This window comes from Macrotis lagotis, chromosome 1, assembly GCF_037893015.1.
Source record: "Macrotis lagotis isolate mMagLag1 chromosome 1, bilby.v1.9.chrom.fasta, whole genome shotgun sequence".
Lineage (NCBI taxonomy): Eukaryota > Metazoa > Chordata > Mammalia > Peramelemorphia > Peramelidae > Macrotis > Macrotis lagotis.
In genome coordinates, this window is record NC_133658.1 from 429,976,122 (window position 1) to 429,997,712 (window position 21,591).

The 21,591-nt window shown below is 37.4% G+C and overlaps 1 protein-coding gene across 4 annotated transcripts in view; it reads left to right on the forward strand.

Annotated features, from left to right (window-relative positions):
- The first annotated feature begins 759 nt into the window (after positions 1-759).
- Positions 760-21,591, forward strand: part of TRAF3 (TNF receptor associated factor 3) — a 167,908-nt gene continuing 147,076 nt past the window's right edge. For 2 of the 4 annotated variants that reach the window (XM_074213154.1, XM_074213158.1), the window contains exons 1-2: positions 760-970; positions 1,413-1,542. The gene's annotated coding sequence lies outside the window, so the exon portion shown is untranslated. Of the gene's footprint in view, positions 971-1,259; positions 1,543-21,591 lie in introns of all 4 variants that reach the window. The other 2 variants (XM_074213155.1, XM_074213156.1) reach the window with 2 other exon arrangements.

Consider the following 21,591-nt stretch of genomic DNA (forward strand, 5'->3'; position numbering starts at 1 on the left):
GGCCCACGAGGAGAACAAGGGGGTGTGTGCGTCGGTGCTCGTGTGCCTGCGCTTTCTCCGCTTCCTTCCCTTACACAAGGCCACGGCCGAGACGATGCTCGCGGCCAGGAGAGCAGGCTGCGCGTCCCCCGCCCGCAGCGCTGCGGCTCGATGCGGGGGGGCAGCCTTCTCGCTATAACCAGCCCCCGGGGTGCTGGACGCCCCCTCCCTCAGGCACGCAGGGAGGAGAGCGGGAGGCGGGCAGCGGGAGCGGAGCAGACGAGGGCCGGAGCCGCGTCTGCGCGGGTCCAGCGCGGCCGGCCGGCGGCTCCCCGGCGTGGCCACAGCGCGAGCCGCGGGGCGGGGCCGCCAGCATCAGGTGCAGTGGGCGGGGCCGGACGAGGGGCGGGGCCGCGGCGCATGGGCGGGGCCTGGCCCGCGCCGTGACAGCCGCTGGTGTCGCCGCCTCCGGTGCAGGGCCAGAGCGAGGGGATTTCCAGCGTTGAGAGAGGAAGTGCGGTATGTGTGTGTGTGTGAGTGTGTGTGTGAGTGAGTGAGTGAGTGAGTGAGTGAGTGAGTGTGTGTGTGCGCGTATGCATGCATGTATGTGTGTGTGTTTGTGTGAGGGATTACAGCACAGAAGGGACTTTCCAGCCCCGGCGGCGGCGGCGGCGGCGGCGGCGGCGGCTCCAGCCCCAGCTCTCCCCCCTCCCACCACCTCACACCCCTCCCCCAGCCCCTTCTCCCTCCTCCCCACCGGGACGGCAGCCGCCTCCTCCTCCTCCTCCTCTCCCCCCACCCCTCAATTTGGCGCTGCTGCTTCCCACCCACCCCCGTCCTCCCCCCCCCACGCAGCCCAGCCCACCCGCCTGCGAGATGGGGCTGAAGGGGGAAGAGGAGGGTGCGGAAGGGGGATCAGGACCCACTTGGCTTCCCTAAGCGACCCGTGGCTTTGAGGAGCCTCAGCCGGTGGCAGCTCTATCAGCCTTGGGTAAGGGGGGAAACTGGGAGGGGGAGGAGGAAGGGGAAGGGGGCTGGTGGGAGTGCTCGTCCACGTTGCTCTGCCCCACTGAAGGGAGGGGGTGGGCGTGTTGGGGAGGGGGGAGGCGGGGCAGGCACCTTCCCCTGCTGCGGCCGGGGCACTTGCTTCTGCAGCTTTCTCAGACTCCCTCCCTCCCTCCCTCTCCTTCCCTCTCCCCCCCGCCCCCTCCCTCTTTCCTTCCCTCCACCCCCCCCCCCCCCGAGCTGTGCCCTCGCTGCTCTCTCGCTGCTCTCTTTAGCTTCTTGCTTCAAGATTGTGGCTGCCCCTGATCCTCCTCAGACCCTCATCTGTTGCCTTGCTGCCGCTGCCGCCGCTGTGGCCGCTGATCCTGCTGCTGGAGGCTGGGGCTGTGGACCCCCTTCCCAGCTCTGCCTGCCCTGTTGCTGCCCAGGCAAAACTCGGGCTTCTCGGCGGGAGGACGTTGGAGCCGCGGGACCCCAAACTGATCCACATTTCCCTGGTGCCGGTGCTGCTGCTGCTGCTGCTGCTGCTGCTGCTACCGCCGCAGAAAGGATGGATCAGTAAGTATTACCCTGGCCCAGGACTCCCTAGGCAATTTTGTATATGTGGTTTTTTCTTGTCTTAATTTGGTTTTATTATTATTATTTTTTGAAATCCCTGTCCATTTCATTATTTTCCCATTGTAGCTGGGAGTAAGCGGGTCATGGGGCTTTAAGAACCATCGGCCACCTCTAATTTTGCTATTCTCTTCCTCCTGGAGACTCAAAACGCCTTAACCTAACTTTGAAAAACTTTGTAAGGGAAAGATGGTATTCCTCTGGAAATGTCTTGGGGTTAAGGAAGGCAGTTTTGATGGCTTTTTCCTCTTAAAGGATTTGCTCTTAGTTACTGAGGCGGTAGAATTATACTAAATAATGCAGTCTAATGTGATTTGGATTTTCCCCTCTTGGAAAATCCGCAGAATATTTCAGTGTGGACAGTTGCACCTGGTCAACACAGAAGGATTTTTTTTTATCCTCAGCTTGCCAGAAAATGTGGATTCCAAGGCCTTATTGTATGTAATTTTCCTCTCGCTCTCTGCCTCTCTCTCTCTCTCTCTCTCTCTCTCTCTCTCTCTCTCTCTCTCTAAATCTATGTTCTTTGGACTGAGAGGGATAAAATTATGCAGCCCCGAGAAAGAGATACTCCATTCAAAGCATTTACATTCATGAATGTACTTATCCTGGTTGAGTTTAGGGTTTTTTTAAAAGCTATTATTTTAAAGTTTATACTGAGTCATTCCTCTGCAGATGAACCTCTGACTGATTCATAATCAGAAAACTGCAGTGGCCTGTATGATAGAAAAGTACTGTAATACAGTTACAGATAGCTTGCAAAATTTGATCTTCAGTTGATATTAATGAAATCCCCCAAAGCAATGATGATGATGAGTTATTCCTACCACTTCATTCCCAACTCCATCCTAAGGTGCCAAGCTGTTGCTTACATACTAATGAAACTCATTGTCTTTTTTGGGGTGTCTAGTTGATATTTAGACCTTTGGAAGAATTTTCACTGTTTAAAATAATCTCAAATTAATTGTTTTAAAGGAGTAATAGATGATTGAGGTCGAAGTCACAAGGACATGTTTAGGAATCCAAGATAGCCTCAGATGATTAATGGCCAATCAAAGAGGAAATTGTAATTGAAATGTTTACATTCATCTTAGAATGAATTTACAGCCAGAAATTGGGTGTATTCTATTTTTGTAGGCATTATAAGAAAGCAGGATTTAACACATTGTATGCTTTTCTTAATTTACATGCACAGCATACAACTGAAGAGGAGCCATTATTTTTCAACACATGCTGTGAATACATATTAGGAGTAAAACCTTGGAAGAGGCTGGTTTCTCTAATCTTGGTTTTAGCAATGATTTAATCATTATGTGAAAAAATGATTGCACGCAAATGCTATTTTAAAATCCATGTAGTTTCTACATGAAATCTTTAAAAAATATTCTTATTTTAAAAGGCTTCATCAGGTATAGGGAGAAATGGATAAAATAGTATCAATTCTTTCCCAATTTAAATGAATGAAGAAGATTATTTAAAAGAAAATACTTGCCTTGTCATGTTGTGCTTATAAAAATCTCCTTAAGAATTTAAATGTGAATTAAAGCTCACACACCCAAAGCCTCACCATTCCTAGACTGAAACAAAATAAGCCACACCAATGCCAAAATAGGAAAATTTTATGGCCAGATTGGAAACCCCTGAGAGTAGGGGCTTATTATGGAAATACTGACAGACTTTGAATTTTAGCATCTCTAGTTAAAATCAGACCTTATCAGGGTTGTGGTTTACAATGTAAGGCATCTCACTGAAGAGTAATCTGTTCCAGCTGTCATATCCTATAATATAGGAAACCAAATAGCAGCCAGAAAGAATTCCAGTATAGCAATGATGCTTTTTAAGTATACATAGGACAATTTTCTGTGATAGGAAGACTAATTCATTTTATTTTTATGTCTTCCAATTCCCTAATAAGACTCTTGATCAGGGAACAGGGTTATAAAGACATTGAATGACAATAGCAGGAACTAATGGTTAGTTGATTACCTTATTATTGTTAATGTCTTTAAAAAATAGATTTTAACTAAAATAATTAAAGAATTTCAGTTTATTGTCTCAGCTTTCCTCCTAACACCCTCTCCTCATCTCTCAGACATAATTTTAATACCATTTCATTTACTGATACTGACCTCTGTTTATTAGACAAATTTCATAAACAGAACTCACAAAAACAGTTTATATGTCTGTGTGTGTGTGTGTGTGTGTGTGTGTGTGTGTGTGTGTGTGATGAATCCTTGTGAGAAATTTTAAATCACTTTTTTGAAAAAAATTTTGGAGTATGCTTTAGGGTACTATTAGGTTAGAAATACTAATAAATTGGAATATGAAAAGGTATTAATCATTGCTAAAAAAAGATTTTCTTCTTTCAAATACTGTTTTTATATTGGAAATTTCTGTGAGGGGTTTAAACTGTTACTGTGTTGCAAGATTAATTAGACCAAAGAAAGGAAATTGTGTTAAAGTTGTTCATCTCTATTTTCCCATCTAGATATGACAAGAACAGTATGTAATCCAGCCTATCAAATGTTATGCAATAGCTGAAATTTTTATTGCATTGGTAAATTTAAGAGCTATTACCTCAGAAGCTAAATTCTCATGCTTCAAGGTTATATATCATTTCTATAGAAGCAAGATTTCCTTACTAATTTAAAAAAAGTTTTATTAATGTCTTTTGGTTTTGTATCACTTATTTCCAACTAAATCCCCTCAAATTAGTGCCATGGAATGTTTTGCTATAAAAAAAGAAAAAGTTAAATCAACTGCCAGTGATCAAGTCTTGTCAGTGACAGATGATCAAGTATATACAATATTCTGTATCCTTAGATTCCTCTGCTTCCAATTGCCCCTTATCAAAAGGAGGATGTTATATTTCATAATCTGTTCTATGGGACAAATATTGATCATTACAATTATTAAGAATTTGGCTTTGGCTTTTCAATAACTTCACCATAGTTACTGTATACATTGTTTTTCTTTATGTCACTGCATCAGTTCTTATGGGTTTTCTTATATTTTTCTACAAATTCTCAGATTCATTGTTTCTTATGGCACAACTATAAATACTATGATGTTCATGGATCACAATTTGTTGAGCCATTCCTTCACCAAAGATATCCACTTTGTTTACAGTTCTTGGCTACCCTAAAAAGTACTATGATGAATATTTTGGTAAATAAGGGATTTTTTCTGTGTTTGACCTCTCTGTGGTTTCTAATGCAGTAATGGGCTCTCTAGGTCACAAGGATATTAATATATTTTTAAAAACTTTTGGAAGCAGTAGGTGATTTGCTCAAGGTCACATAACTAGTAAGTGATAGGATTTGAACTCTAGTCCTCCCCCTGACTACAGGGCCAGTGCTCTGGCCACCAAACTGTCCCTGTATTGACAGTTTAGTGACTTTTTTGACATAATTCTAAACTTGAAACGATTGACCTAAATGACAGTTCCACCAACAATGTATGTTTGCCTGTTTTCTCATCACACTCCCAACATGTTTCTGTAGATCATTATCTTTGCCAAAATGATGTGAAATAGAACCTAAAAATTGTTTTAATTTGCACTTTTCATGTAGTTTTAGTGATCTGGAAGTTTTTTAATTCTTGTTGCTACTTTGCTAGTCTTTTAAAGCTGTTTGTTCGTAACTTTGACCAGTTATCCAATGAAGAATGGCTCTTGGTGTTATATATTTATATACTATATATTATGAATATCAGAGATGGTTAATTCAGAGTTCCCCATTCCAGGTTCTCCTCTTTATCTAGCTGCATTGATTTTGTTCATACAAAATTTAAAAAAAAATTTTGTAACATAAATTATCTTTTAGATAAAATAGGATTTAAAAAGATAAAATGGACATTTCTTTTTAACAGGTTACTTTGGATCTGAATACAAAGAAACTCTAGAAAGAAAATGTAAGATAGGGTGAATAAAAGGAAAAGAAATAGACTCAGTGACAAAGATGATGCCTGAAAATGAAGTTTAAGCAAGGTAGATATTTAGTGGCAGGGAATTTGGAGGGTTGTTGGGGAATAGAAAGCTGATAGACAAACAGGAAGAAATTTAGTATTGCCCTGGTTTTTGTGTGTTTTGTCTATATTTCTAATCACTTTAAGAAGCTCCATTTTTGTGAACTCTTTCCACCAGTGCAGCTAAGTAAGCAACTTCTCTAGTGTTAAGAGTTCCTGGGGTCCTGAGCTGTTAAATGTCAGACCTGTGGTCACACAGCTTATCAGAGGCAAGTCTTGAATAACTCTATCAGTTATTCTGTATGGCCTTTCCTTGCAGAATAGACCAAATAAGAAAACAGTTGGAGGCTTTTTGTCCAAAAGGAGAGATTAAAAAAAAAAGCAAAATAGTTGGAAATTATCCATATCAAGAGAGCATATTTATGCTGAAATATCTTTTAATTTATACAATTAATCAAAAGATGGTTTTCTCATCATTTAAAAATACTTATTGAAAACCTATATGCACTGTGTGCATATATGTATGGGTTGGTGTTCGTGTGGTATAGGAAATAGAAGACAGGATCATAAAAGATAATGCATTTTTTCTGGAAAACTTTTCTCTATGCAGATGACATGGGTCAAAGTATGGTGGGTATAGGACAAAGAGATGGTGAAATGTTACTGTTATAGATCAAGTTTTATTACATGAAAGTCCGAGGAATTGTCCTCCCTTTTTTGGGTATAAGTTTTCTGTTAATTGAACCTTGGCCTCGGATTTTATTGACCTAGATATAGTTTTGTGGAGGTCTCTCACAGTTTCTTTGTATTGTGACCCTACTCAGGGAAATCTTGGCACAGTTAGTATCTAGTTCCTTTTGCTTTCCCAGAAAGGGCCTTTGGCTATCCTGCTAGCACTCAGGTTAAGGGGACACTGAATTTATTTAGCCAAACAAAAACATGTAAATTTTTACCTTAGCCTCTTATCTATCAGATAAACTCTTCTTTCACTTGTTAAAGAGCTCAGGCAAGTCTCTTTTCTCCTGGATTCCAACTTCCCTTGGGCCCTATATAATCCAAATGGTACCAGTGAACAAACTGATTCCACTTGTTTCTCTTTGCCTGTAGTCCCCCTGCTCTTTTGATCTGTCTAGTATTTGTAAGAGCAAGGTGACTTTCCCCCTTGTGATTTTCTCTTTCCCTCTGTGATTCTTTTGATGTGTCACCATCATTATATGTTGTTGGCTTCCTTGTAAAGACTTCAGGTATGTACAGTCTCTTTCCAGTTCCTTTGTGCAGTTCCATGTTTCATCTCTGTGTCTGTGTGTCCTGGACAGCTCCTGTGAACAAAACTGGGACTTCATGGAATGAGAAAGCAAGATTTTCTGTTCACCTGAATAAAGTGAATAGAAATATCAGTTACATTGCAATTGAATGTTTCTTGAAGTTATAACAGAGACATTTGTATTCCATTTAGTATACCAAGTAATAATATTTATATTATCAGACCTTATGAGATAAACTGCAATTATAGTCATTTCATTGAAGAGAAAACTAAAATCCAGAGGGTTTTAATGACTTGTCCAAAGACAACATCTGTAGGGGGAAGAGAATAAACTTTTCTTAAGTACCTGTTATGGATCAGACACTGTGCTAAACACTTTACAGATATTATCTCATTCCATCTTCACAACCTTGGTAGGTAGTTGCTATTTATCACTGCTTTACCAGTTGAGGAAACAGACAAACAGGTTAAATGGCTTGTCCAAAGTCACCAGCTAGTAAATGTCTGTGATCATATTTGAACTCAGGTTTCCATGCATAGTACCCAGTTTAGTGTACCCTCTCAACTCAGTCTTCTGATTCTAAATACAGTGTTTTTCTTTTACTATATTTAGATGCCTACCATGAATGTTTGCCATAAGTGAAACATTGGCTGGGGCTTGTCATACATGGTATCTTAGGATAGCACAGTGCTGAACTATGTAGGATTTTAGATAAGAGCCCATTTTAGTGGAAGTATGAAAAAATCATCAAACATTTACTGTTTACTAGTAATGTGTTAGGTTCTGTAGGAATATGGAAGAGATCCTGACTTCCAGGAGTCACAGAAATATACCCATAGGAAGACACTAAAAGAAAATAAAACATTGTACCCTGGAAAACTTGCTATCCTTGATTTGATCAATAGGTTTAGAAACTATTCTCTAGAAAAATTCCCAGCAGTTCTATGCAGATGTCAGGACTTAAATATTTCAGGGGACTGTGTGGGTATTCCTTCACTGATAAAGAGTGCAATCCCTCTATAACTAATTTTAAAAGTTGCCAAACCTGAAAAACTCTTCATTCTGTAGCCAACCAGGTAATGAGCTCCTCCAAACTTAGCTATTTTGGTCTGCAGCCAATAGGCCTACTAGGCCCATGTTTAAAGCCTTTGTAGCATGGTTGGACCTGCCAGTGCTTGTACTATGCTGGCATAACCTTTGAGAACCCAAGGACACCTCCCTGTCACATTGAGGCATCAGAGGCGATTGATGAGATGAGACAGCATTTAACAAACTGCTGGAAAGTGATTCAAAAAAAGGGAAAACTCTTTGGGAGCTGGGATTATTCATGGAAGGATTCATGGATAAATTGAAATTTGAGATGAGCTTTGATGTAGATACAGAATTAGAATTTCAGTAGGGTAGAGAATCAAGGAGCAGTACAAACAATTGGAAAGATAATTCACCTGTGACCAACTTGGCCCCCTGGTATAGGAACCCGAAGAGTGCATTGTATTGTATGTTTTGTTGTAATAACCTATTTTGATTTTTATAAAATAGAATTTGACCTGTGAAGCTATTTAATGTCAAGTTGCTTTTTATGGTTAATTAATGTGAGGACTTGGAATGATGAAAATGAAAATAACAATAACAATGGAGATTTTTCTGCTATATTTGAGGGAAGGAGGTAGGTGTTTTTCACTCATTTTCTCACTTGAACTCCAGCCTGGTTGTGTAGGAAAATGAAGGTAGCTTTTCAACCTGGGACTCATTGGCTTCATTAATGCTAACCACTTAAAACCTACTTGGTTATTGCTGACTTTCAAATATGAAAACTCAAGACAAACACGTTTTCATATTGTATTTTTAATTACTTTGAAATATCTTTTTTTAGGTTGGTTTTTTTTTTTTGCAAGGCAAATGGGGTTAAGTGGCTTGCCCAAGGCCACACAGCTAGGTAATTATTAAGTGTCTGAGACCAGATTTGAACCCAAGTACTCCTGACTCCAGAGCCGGTGCTTTATCCACTACACCACCTAGCTGCCCCTACTTTGAAAGATCTTGATGTCATCAATGTAGTACCTGATGCAGATCATGACTTGGCCACATTGCACTAGTTACTGACCTTGCATATCACCTGTTAGTCAGCCTTCATCAGACTTATACTTAGACTGACCATCTGATAGTAATTCAATGTAATTCTGCAGCTTCTTCAAAGTGTGTGTAAAGAACTGAACTAGGTTCTAGGAGAGATAATAACATAGACATGATTGTAGTCGTTATCAGGCCTTACTTAAAGTCCTTTCTCATGCGTTAGAACAACCAGATTTTTATTCAGCAAGCATTGCATTAAACATTTTCTATGTACTAGGCAGCTAGGTGGTATAGGGGATAGAATACCTTATCTGGTCAGGAAGACCTGATTTCAAATTCTGTATTAGACACTTACTGGCTGTGTGATCCTGGGCAAGTTATTTAATCTTGTCTGCCTCAGTTTCCTATTGTGTAAAAAGCTGGAGAAGGAAATGACAAGCCACTCCAGTACCTATGCCAAGAAAATCCTAAATGGGGTTACAAAGATTTGGACTTGACTGAGCCACAACATGTGTAGGCATATAACTTTTGCGAACCTAAGTTTGCATTATTAAGTAATGCTTTTAAAAATCATTCTAGAGTTTATGCTATATTAACTTTCAAAAAATTTTTGTGTTTTATTTTTAAGAGGGTTCCTAGATGACTTCTTTTTCTCTATAGCAATGGAAATCACAGTAGAACCTTCTTTTGATGCTCAGTCTAATGTATGGCATGTGTTTCTTCTCCTCTTGTGCCTTATATTTTCTAAAACTGACAGACTCTTGATCTGATGGATGATGTGTCTTTCTCAAGGCTAGTTGTTGCTAACTATTGCAGGAATAAGGAAGAGAGATAAATCTCCTTCCCTCAATCTTGTTTCCGTCAAGTTGAATGTATGCCCCATGACTATTTATTAAAAAAAAAAACCTCTTCTCTTCTAGTGAGATGGAACCCTTTTTAATATCAGGGAATAGGGGATCTTAATGGTTAATTTAATACTTTTCCAACACCTCATGATTGAATTCTAAAGGCTTTCTGGTCTGAAGGTTGGTCAAAGTAAATACAAGTTAATAATTTTTTTTTGATAGGTGGCACTACCTTCTGGGAAGATCAGTAAAGGATTTAGGCAAAAAGTGAATTTGGGCTGAACTTTAAGAAAACTATTCTGAGACAGAGGAGAAGAGGTAGTCCTTTCCAGGTATGGGAGAAGAGACATGAAGTAAGATGGAGGGAAAAACAGAAACAAGATCTATTTAACTGACTCATAGAGTGTATGAAGAGACATAATGTATAATAATAATAATAATAATAATAATAATAATAATAATAATAATAATAAGACTAGAAAGGTAGGTTGGAACTAGACTGTGACTTGCTTTAGATACTAGACAGAGGAGTTTATGTTTCATTCTAGAGGGAATCTAGAGCCTTTTAATTGACATAGTTTGACATGACCAGACATTGCTTTAGGAAAAAACATTTTGGCAACTGTGTAGAGGAAGGATGGATTGGAGAAAGGAGAGACTTGAGGCAGAGACCAAGAAACTTGCAATAGTCTTCTTGGCAAGAGATGATTAGGGCTTAAGGGAGAAAGGTAGGTATGTGAGAAAAAAATGGAATGGATGAAGTCTTATACATAATAAGAAAACTAGAATTTATTTCATGTTAAGTGACTTCCTTAAGGTCTTGTATGTCAAATTAGTAGCAGAATTGGGACTAAAATTTAGGCCTTCTGATTTTTGGATCAATTGTACCTCATTTTCAAATAGTTTTCATTCTATAGAATTACTAATTGTATAATAATCTTTCATTTTGTCTCTCCTACCCATCCTACTCATTTTACTTGCTAGTTATTCTATTACATCTTTAACTTTTTCATTTGGAATCTTTTCCCTTATATTTCAGTTTATTTGCCTAATATGGTGAGCAACAATATTCAAGTCCTTTTACAAATCTAATTTACGGAAACTCACCCCCCCACCACTCTAGGATTTACCTAACTAAACAACTCTCTAACTTATATGAAGTTAGAGACTTTAGTAAATGACTGATTTTTTTTCTTCTTCTTGATTTACATTTGATTATTACCAGTTACCTAGTAATAACAGTATTTAGTCACGATGTAGCACTTTAGATCCTTAAAGAATTTTGCAAACACTAATTTGTTTGTGGTGAGTAAATCCCTCAGGCCAGCTCATTGTGTAGAGAGTATTTTGTCCCTTCAAATTAGCATTTCATTCTAACTACAGAGTACTTAAGGGAATTTGAGTTAAGGAGAGGAAAAGTCCCGTTTCCAAATTATAGGAGGAATGATGTTGGTTATTTTGGAAAAAGAATGAATATGATTCTGGTAAAGTCTTTCAACAGAGCTCGTTCTTTGTTAAACAACTAAATGTTAAATGTTAACCATGTTAATTTTTGGGTCAGTAGGCTATTTTTTTTTTTCTTTTTGAGGAGCAGAGGATGAGAATCTTCCCTCCTTGAGGGTAAAGACTGTAATGATAATAACTGGCACTTATATGGCACCTTAAGGTTTACAAGTCACTTTACAAGTATCTCATTTTACCCTCATAGCAACCTTGAGAAGTAGATGCTATTATGATCCACATTTTACAAATGAAGAAACTGAGGCAGAGGGTAGGTGACTTGTCTAGGGTTACACAGCTAGTTAGAGTCTGGGCAGCATTTGAACTCTGGTCTTCCAGAGGTCCAGTGCTTTATCCACTACCTTACTAACTGCCTTATTCATCTTTATATCACCCAGCAGAGCCTAATACAGAGCCTCCTTGCCATAGTAATAATAATTCATTTCTTTGGTGCTTTGAAATTTACACAGCACTTTCTTTATAGAAATCTTTAATATAGGGAATGCAAGTATTCCTGGGTAAGCTAGGTGGATAAATTCCCAGGCCGGAAACCAAGCTTATCTTTCTGAGTTCAGATGTGACCTCAGATACTTGTATGACCTTGGGCAAGTCATTTCACCTTTTGCCTCAGTTTCCTCATTTGTAATATGATCTGGAGAAGAAATGACAAACTACTGCCAAGAAAACTCCAAATGGGACCTCAAGAAGAGTTGGCCACAACTCAACAACAGCAACAATATCTTTCCTATTTTCAGGTTAAGAAACTGCTTCAGAGAAGTGAAGTAGGTTTTATGAGAAATGTTATAGAAATCCTAAAAATATATAAATGTAAATTATTATAAAAATAAGAATTTTAATTTCCAAATATGTTTTCAGAACAATTTCTCAATTATCTCATTCAAGTCACTTCTTCAATTTCTGCCTAATGTGCAGTTTTCAAAGCTACCACATATTTCTGGGAGCATCCCTCATCATCTAACTATCTTTCTTTTCTTTGATTTTCACATGAAGGCTAATTTATTTTAGAAAAATTTTAGAAGTATTTTAGAAGTGTTGCAGAGCTCTTAAATGTCAGAACTGAAATTTGAACCAGGATCTCTCCTGGCTCCCCTTAATTCTCCCCTCTTCCAAACTTTCCTATTTCTGTTAATGGCACCCCGCAATCTTCCCAGTCACCCAGATAAATAACCTTTGAGTCATCCTAGACTCTTCTCTCTCCCTTGTTTTCCCCATATTTAGTCAGTTGTCAAGTCCTGGGTAATCTGCTTCTGCAATATTTCTCTACCCTTCTAACCATTATCTCAGTTCAGGCTCTCATCACCCCTTATCTCTGATATTGTAATAGCCTCCTTGGTCTTCCTAGTCTCTGTCCTTTCCAATACATCTTTAGTGCAGCTGTCAAATAACCTTCCTAAGACACAGGCCTGGCCATGTGGCTCCTTATTTCCTTTGGGATAACATACCAACTCCTCAGTATGGCAATTCAGGTTCTCTACAATCTGGCTCCAATCTATCTTTCCAAATTTATTTCACATTATTCCTTTTACCTCTTTGTGTTCTGTCCAAAATATATTTATAACTCTTGATCTTCCATTTCCTTGAAATGTGCTCTTTTTTATTTATGCCTTTGAGAAGTCTTATTCACTTACAAGTCTCAGCTTAGAGGATGCTACCTCCTCTATGAAACCTTTCCTTATCTTTCTAGTTAGTGCTCTCCACCCTCTAATTACTTTGAATGTATTTATCTGTTTATTTCCCAGTATGCCCTTTGAGGAAGATAGTAATTTTTTTTCATCTCCAGAGTCTAGAGTACATAATGTTTTGCATAGGGTTTAATAGGTGTTTAAAGGCCATATTAGTGAACCTTTGCACTTAAATGTTCAACTGAATTGAGCATTGAATCATGGCTAACTTCAGAGTGACTTGATGTAAACATTTCATTTTCTATAACTATAACTGAAAAGGAAGATAAATGTATCAGAAGTAAAGATGAATGATAGCTCAGTATTTCCCTAATTTTTTGATTTACTAAGCAGCTAAAACAGATTTTTCTAAAATAAATTATTCTTCATGTGAAAATCAAAGAAAAGAAAGATAGTTAGATGATGAGAGATGTTCCCAGAAATATGTGGTAGCTTTGAAAACTGCACATTAGGCAGAAATTGAAGAAGTGACTTGAATGAGATAATTGAGAAATTGTTCTGAAAATATATTTGGAAATTAAAATTCCTATTTTTATAATAATTTACATTTATATATTTTTAGGATTTCTATAACACTTTTCTCACAAAATCCTGTAATATCATTTCATTCAGAAAAAGATTTTCTGTGTTTGATTAATTTTAGTTTAATTTAACATATTACAAATTCTTCCCCCCACCCTGAATTTAGAGTTTATCCCAAATATTAATACAACTTTGGACAAGTCACTTAAGCTCACTCAGGGAATTCTCCAGTTCTATAAATGGCAAGACAATTGCCACAGTTTTCTTTGGGAGCTTCTTATAGCTTTGAAATCACAGATCTAGACTGGAAAAAAGTCTTACAAACTTAATTGGTTATATATTAGACCTTTTTTAAAAACCTGAAATTTTGAAAGCCCTTTCCATTAGTCTAACCTCATCACCCTTTGATGTTGTAGAGAATTGTTCTGGTTGGGATTATTTTAAAATATAAATTGGGAATTTTCCTAGAAGGAGGCAATTTAGGTCCCTTTTATAAGATACCACAGCAAAGTGGACCTTGGAACTTCTTTCCCTTCCTAGTTGTTACTAGAGAGTTTCCTCCTTTTCATTCTTCCCAGTTCCATTTCTCTTCTTGCTGTTGACCCCAACATTGACCAGAAGCTCAGCTCTTTTTTCCCCTCAGCAATCCAAGTACATGTTGGAGTTGAGCTCTTGGCAGGGAGATGGTTAGGAGAATGAAGGGAAACAGGAGAAAGAGAAGTAGCACTTCTCTGCACTTCAGTTCTATATATGTAACTTCTTCGGGACAGGTTCTATGGACAATGAACTGAGAACAAAACAAAGACCACAAACTTGGAATGAATTGCATTTGGGAAAGAGCACAGGGCTTTTAAGGACTCCAAGCTGAAATATATATATATATATATATATATCTGTGATTCTAAGGCAAATTTCATCTATTGACTGTACCTCCTAATGTCCCACCCCCCATTCTCATTCTTTTCCAAATAACAACTCCTATTTCCTTCTTTCTTGAAGAAACCAAGACTAGTGACTTAGAGTTGGGGGAGTCATCATTTCTTACTGTTTTTGGGTGGGGTTTCAACTTTGACATTGATTCCCAAATCTCTATGTTTGGTCCTAATCTCAATTCTGAGCTCTCTAGGGCTACATTCTCAGATGTTTGATAAATACTTTCATCTAGATGTCTAGTCTCCACCTCAAAATCAGCACATCCAAAATGGAATCGCTCATTTTCTTTCCAAAACCTACTTCTTTTCCCAATTTGCCTTTTTTCTGTTGACTACTATCTTCCCAGTCACTCATATTACAAAATGTGGAGTCATTGACTCTTCCCTCTTCCTTGATCTCCACAACTAGTCAGATGTTAAATCTTGTCAATGTTTTTCAATATCTTTTATATTCTTCCTTACCTTTCTACTCTTACAATACCTAGTTTAGGACTTCTTGCTAAAACTATTATAATAGCTTTTTAACTAGTCTCCCAACCTCCACTTCTGGTAGCTGCCAAAATCATCTTCCTAATGCACAGATCTGACATATCAATGTCATGTTAAAAAATTTGAATAGTTCTTTATTATTGCCTTTAGGGTAAAATGCAAATGCCTCATCTGGTTATAACTTACCTTTCCAACCTTATTTTACTCTACTCTTCCTTATATTTAGTCCAAACTGGACTGCTCTTCCTTATATTTAGTCCAAACTGGACTGACTGTTCTTTCTTCCTTGAATTTGTTTTATATTTCAAGACCTTATTTCCTTATACATTGTTTCTATATCTCTACCTGTAGATTGACAGCTAGGGAGTTCAGTGTATAGAGAGCTGAGTCTGAAGTCAGAAAGGCCTTAGTTCAATTTTAATCTAATTTACTAGTTGTATCACCCTGAGCAAATTACTTAAGTTCTTTTTGCTTCAGTTTTATTACTGTAAAATAAGTGATCTTTCCTTACTTATGTCCATTGCTTCGCTTTGTTTAGACTTATGCATTGCATGTTTTCATATTCTCTCTTTGTAATGCTTATCTTTTCTGTGTCTCAGTATCTCCCCGATTGGAGTATAAGCACTTTAAGGGCAAGGACTATGTTTTTGTTGTTTCTTCTCCTCCTCCTCCCCCTCTCTTCTTTCTTCTTTCTTTCTTCTTTCTTCTTTCTTCTTTCTTCTTTCTTCTTTCTTCTTTCTTCTTTCTTCTTTCTTCTTTCTTCTTTCTTCTTTCTTCTTTCTTCTTTCTTCTTCTTCATAATCCTTGCTCAGAATCCTAGCACTGGATTTTGCCTTTATCTTGGTGGCAGGATTCTTAATCTTTTTGTGTCATAGATCCCTCTGACAGTCCTATAAAGCCTCTGGACCCCTTCTGAGACAACTGTTTTGTTACCTATATTCAAAATTGAAGGACATTTAAAGTTTCAATAAGACCTTAGTGAAAATAAAAAATGTAATTTTTCCCCCATTCAAAATGGGTTGGAATTCCCTGAAATCTGTGGACATTTTGGAGGTTAGAAACTCTTATATTAGTGGATCTATGATATTTTCAATTATTGGTATTACTTCCATTAGTACAGATTACAAACCAATGAGACCTTCTCATTCTTGAGGAATCTTGTTCCTGTTCTTTTATAAATCAAATCCATCAGATATATTCAACATGTAAATAGGTCTTTGTCTAGATATTTTTACCTTTTTTGGAGACTAGTGGAACATTAAGGTAGCCCATCTGTTATCCCTTACTTTTGCCACACAACCAATTCACCGGCTTTTCTACACATATACTTTTTTTTTTGTTGTTGGTATCCCATATGTCCAAGTTTGTACATCATTGGAAACACTGTGTTTTACTTGTTCCCACCTTGTATCTTTCCATTACTCTTTGGGTTACTTACAACTTTGACTCTTGTCCACTACCCTGCAATAGCAATAAGAAACATTGTATTAAACAAGGTTTTTCTTGTGTCAGGGAGCAGCTTGGAGTCCTTAAAAGCCCTGTGCTCTTTCCCAAATGCAATTCATTCCAAGTTTGTGGTCTTTGTTTTGTTCTCAGTTCACTGTTCATAGAACCTGTCCCAAATGACTGTATTGATATACTGACTCTTTGATTTCATGTCATTAGTCTGGACAATAAACATTTTTATCCATTTAGTTTTCCTATGTGGATGTTGGGTCGATTTTGAGTTATTTGAATAATCATGAATGCCAATGAGAAGGAAGTATAATGCTTTGGAGTTTGAGGCAATTAGCATATCAGCTGCAAAAGGAGTATTTGTAGAACCTCGACATTTAACACTTTTTCATTTGAACTCTGTGCTGCACTTTCTCCATGAGAGTAATTACCTTTTGCAATTTACATCTTGTTTTGTGCTTTACTTAAATATAATCAGGATCATTAGTTACTGTTAATTCTGTGGTTTCAATTATTGAGAGATCTTGCCTGATTTTAGTATTTATATGAAAAAGTTCATTGTTAGAAGAGAATCTTTTTTTTTTTAGGTTTTTGCAAGGCAAACGGGGTTAAGTGGCTTGCCCAAGGCCACACAGCTAGGTAATTATTAAGTGTCTGACGCCGGATTTGAACCCAGGTACTCCTGACTCCAGGGCCAGTGCTCTATCCACTACGCCACCTAGCTGCCCCAGAAGAGAATCTTAAAAGTCTGTTCTTTGCTCTCCTAAATCAAATGCTTATTTGTAATCAACAAACAGTAAGCATGACAGTCTTGCATTCTCTTCAAGTCGCTTCCCCATTTAGTTCATTGTGTCATTAAGACCTGGCTTGAGTGTAGAAAATAATTTGAGAAAGTATAACTGTGTCCTCATATTTTTACCAAAGATAACATTAACATGTGTAGATAATTTTTAAGAAGTTAATATAAGAATGAGACAGTAGGCAAATTGTTCTATTATATATTCTCAATTGCCTTTTTGGGGGGAGAGATAATAATCAATAATGGACTAGAGAGAGAACTAGCCTCAGAGACAAGAAGACCTAGTAAGTCCTGTTTCACACCCTGGATAAGTTGCTTAACCTCTTGGTGATCTCATGCAACAACTCTAAAACTAAACCATAAAGTTGTTGCTGTGTCTTGATAGAAGAATTTCTCTATACCACTAAAGTCACAGATCTAGGAAAATATATCATCTGGGATGGCTAGGTGACGCAGTGGATAGAGCACCGGCCTTGGAGTCAGGACCTGAATTCAATTCCGGCCTCAGACACTTAATAGTTAACCTAGCTGTGTGGCCTTGGGCAAGCCACTTAACTCCATTGCCTTGCAAAAAAAAAAAACTAAAAAAAATCTATATATTTTTTTTCCATTCTCTTGTTACCTTCCCTTAATTGAGATGTTTTGTAAAATAATCTATCAACAATTTCAAGATTGTGTCATCTGTTTCCATAAAGATGAAAATGGAACAGTGGAAAAACATAAGAAGATGTTAAAGGTAATATTTTAAGCATCCAATAATAACATAGCTATAGGTACTATGTTAGATCTTTGACCAGTGATGAAAGAATGAATGTAGTATTAGAACAATTAAACAACATTAGTATTGCTATTCTTTTGTTAATTGAAGTTAGAAGATGTAAGGAAGCTAGAACTAAAAGGAAGAATGGCTCATGGATTCTCTCCGAGTAGGCAAACAAAAAGAGGTTATGAGGTTGATTTCATTTTCCACCCAGAAACTGGAAAGTGTTCTATGGGATACTGTTATTTTCTGGCAATATCCATGATGAGGATAAAGAAAAAGATCCTCATGAAGATAATTGAAGTTTACTTATAAACCATCATTTCTGTAGCTAGTGAAGAAGAGAAATTTTACTAACAATTCAAATTTGAACTTAATTGTGTCTTAATATTAGGTTAACATCAATATGAATGTGGGCATATGGAATGATGGTGAAAAATATATTTCAAAATATATTGAAAAAAGATCAAATACCGAAAGTCAAAGGTCAAAGATTACTCAGAAACTTCATGGATTATGTTAGGAAGAGAGTACAAATACAGAAGGGTGATATATCAACTGTTACATAACAGTCTTATATTTTGTAGACTTCCAATTTTAGCCCATCTTAGAACTTCTGATTGTAATTTGGGGTTTAATGAGGTTAGAAAATTCAACTAGATTGTTTATACTATTTTCTCTGTTTTCTGTATGCTTGCTCATGACATACAAAGCCAGTTCAATGACCTCTTTTGGTAATGGCTGTTATCACCAAAGCAACACTATCTGCTCTGAAGACAGTTAATAGGTTGTGTCCTTGACCTTGAATCTGCTAATCTCCTATCTTCAATAGAGGACCTCACTGTACTCTGCTTGGACTCATTCAGCAATGGTTCACATATTCTCACTCCCTATGATTCTCCAATTCAAGTAGTCTATTCTGCTATTTCTATCTACCTTAACCTAATGGAAATATCAAAAACTTAAGAAAAAAATCCTTTTAGTATCACTGGAGAGTTATAGACTTGGGTGCTCACAACAGAAAAAGGAAACTTTGGCAGAGTGCTGATTTTTAGAAGAACATATGATGAATTCAGATTAGGGTATGTTGAGATTTGGATGTTAGTAGAGATTTCTAGGTAGAGAAGTCCAAGTAAGGCTTTGGAGATGTGGGAATAATGTACTTTGGGAATGCATACACAAATTTGGAAGTCATCTAAAAGATCAAAACTGATCCCAGGAGAACAGATGAACTTCCATAGCCTTTAGATAAGAGCTTCATAGGACATTCACATTTAATGGGAAAGGAGTGAGGAGACTGGGATTGATAGATGCTGAACCATCAAAGAAGAAGGAAACAGCATACCGATTAATAAGTGAGTCAGAAAAGGACAGAGACACAGGAGACAATATTCAGGAGAGATGAGGCAGGTAAGAATTCTCAGATAATTTTTGAGTGATCATGCTAAAATATACAGGAGACAGTTTTTCCCAAAATAATAATTTCACAATTTATCTTCTCCACAAAAATTTCTCTACTAATGTCTACTTCTCAAAGAGAAGTTTGATTTTTGGAGTATTCATAGTAATAGTCTGTTTACTAAATGTTTATTTCTTTCAACTGCCAAGCTATGAGGTTTATAGACCTTTTTTTCGCACTTATGTTGTGGTTGTCTGAGACAATTTGGCTTCCAGCATGTTATGTCTAAGAATTTGTAAGTTTCAAAGCAAAAAAAAAAAAAAGGTTTATGGCCCTAGATCTCTGTGGGTCATTCTGTTCCAAGAGAACTGAACAAATTTTACCTGTCTTTGTTGGAGACCTCCCAGTATTATTTGATGGAATTCAGTGACTGAAAATTGTGCTTGGAGAACTTTGACCCTTTAACATGTTCTTGAAGTCTTGTTTTATTGTTGATTTGTTTCATTTATTGATTTAAGTTTTTCTCAAGTCATACTACCATTATTACTCTGATAATCCTGCTCTTTGTATTTTTATGCTTTTTGCCCTTGGTTCCTTTTTGGTTTTCCTCATCTACCACATAGGGTATTGTTAAGCAAAATGCTTTGTAAAAGCAAATCTAATATAAATCTGTGGTTCTTTAATTTTTAATGTGATTGGTTTTCTGCCTCAGTGATATTCCTGATTTTTAAAATCAAATCAATAAATATATAAATACCCATTCAGTGTAAGACATTGTGGTGGATATATAAATTTAGAAAGTCTGATTCTAGTCTTCTTAGATCTTAGACTGATTACCAACACTTAGAAGTTTTTTCTAATGTTGAGCAAGTTACTTCAGTTTCCTCCTCTGTAGAATGTTATAATAAATGTTCTAGCTACTATTATCAAGGAAACAAGACAAACCTGTGAAATTTAAATATATATGTATACATATATGTGACAAATATCTATCTACAATCTATTATCTCTCTCTTTTCTCTCTCTCTCTCTCTTTGAGTGAGGAAAATCTGGGTTCAAGTACTAGCTCCAGTTATGTGACCCTATTTTTATAAATGACTTGTAATTATAAATATTTAGTCCAGAGTGATTGAAGTAGTTTTTATTAATAAACTTCTCTGCAAAAGGGGGCCAGTTTCCCTAGAGGAAAAAGGCATCGAATTTCGACAGTGTCTAGTCTTCTATTTAGTTTGAAAGGCCAAGCATTGGTCAGGGTTACAATCTAATCAATACCACTCTCTAATAATATGTTTTCCCCAACCTGGTCATTATACTAATGAGCACAGGGGAATGTACTGTAATAGTCACTTGTAAAGAACAAGGACCCTAGGTCAACTCTGGACCAGATGGAGCAGGCCTGATCTAATCTCCGGTCTGATCAGGTTGGAGTCAGTTCTTTTGTCTTACACTCACATAGCTGCATGTAGGCAACAACAACCACAGGCAGACACTTCTTTGTAATGTATATACATTTTTAAACAATCTCCTCTTAGTTCTGTAGAAGCCACATGTCCTGCTTTCCTCACAAAGTCAACCTCTCAGAACGTTAGACAGCTCTGTAATCACAGCACAATTATTGATCTGCATTGGTAAAGGCAGTTCCCTCTTTAGGAGTAGCTAAAGTCAGTGAAATCACAATTCTGTACCAAAAATACAGTGCAAGAGTATCTTTTCTACTTTCAGCTTGAATTTAATTCATGCTTTCATTGAAGAGAATTTTCTTTTCATTCTATGAGACTCTTGTCTAAGTCCTCCCATAAATTCTCAGTAAGGGTTCTACCCAACATGATAGAGGCCTTCTTTTAGAACTTTTAACATGATAATTATACCAGGAGAGCATTTAGATAGAATGTTAGAGTCCAGGCTCTTGTGACCTTACTGTCTTCTTTTTTTTTGATCACAATGATCTTTCTTATCATTTGGATCAGCAGCATCACACTAGGGAACTAGATTAAAATACAATAGAATATAGATAATGTTAATGTGTGGTTTTCTAAGTCTTTATAGTCCACAGGGATCCTTATATATAATTTAATAATCTATTTCTATTTGAGTTTGACAACATTGATCTGAATGCTATATAACATGGATATATGTAATACATCTTTTTACACTGTTCTCTTTCTCCTCTCTCCACTCCCGCCCTGCCCTTAGGGAGCCATTCCTTAAAACAAGGCTCTCCAAAATTCAGCCAGTAGCTAGTAATTTTAATGAGGCCTGCCTGTGGGTTTACTAAATGCAAAAACTA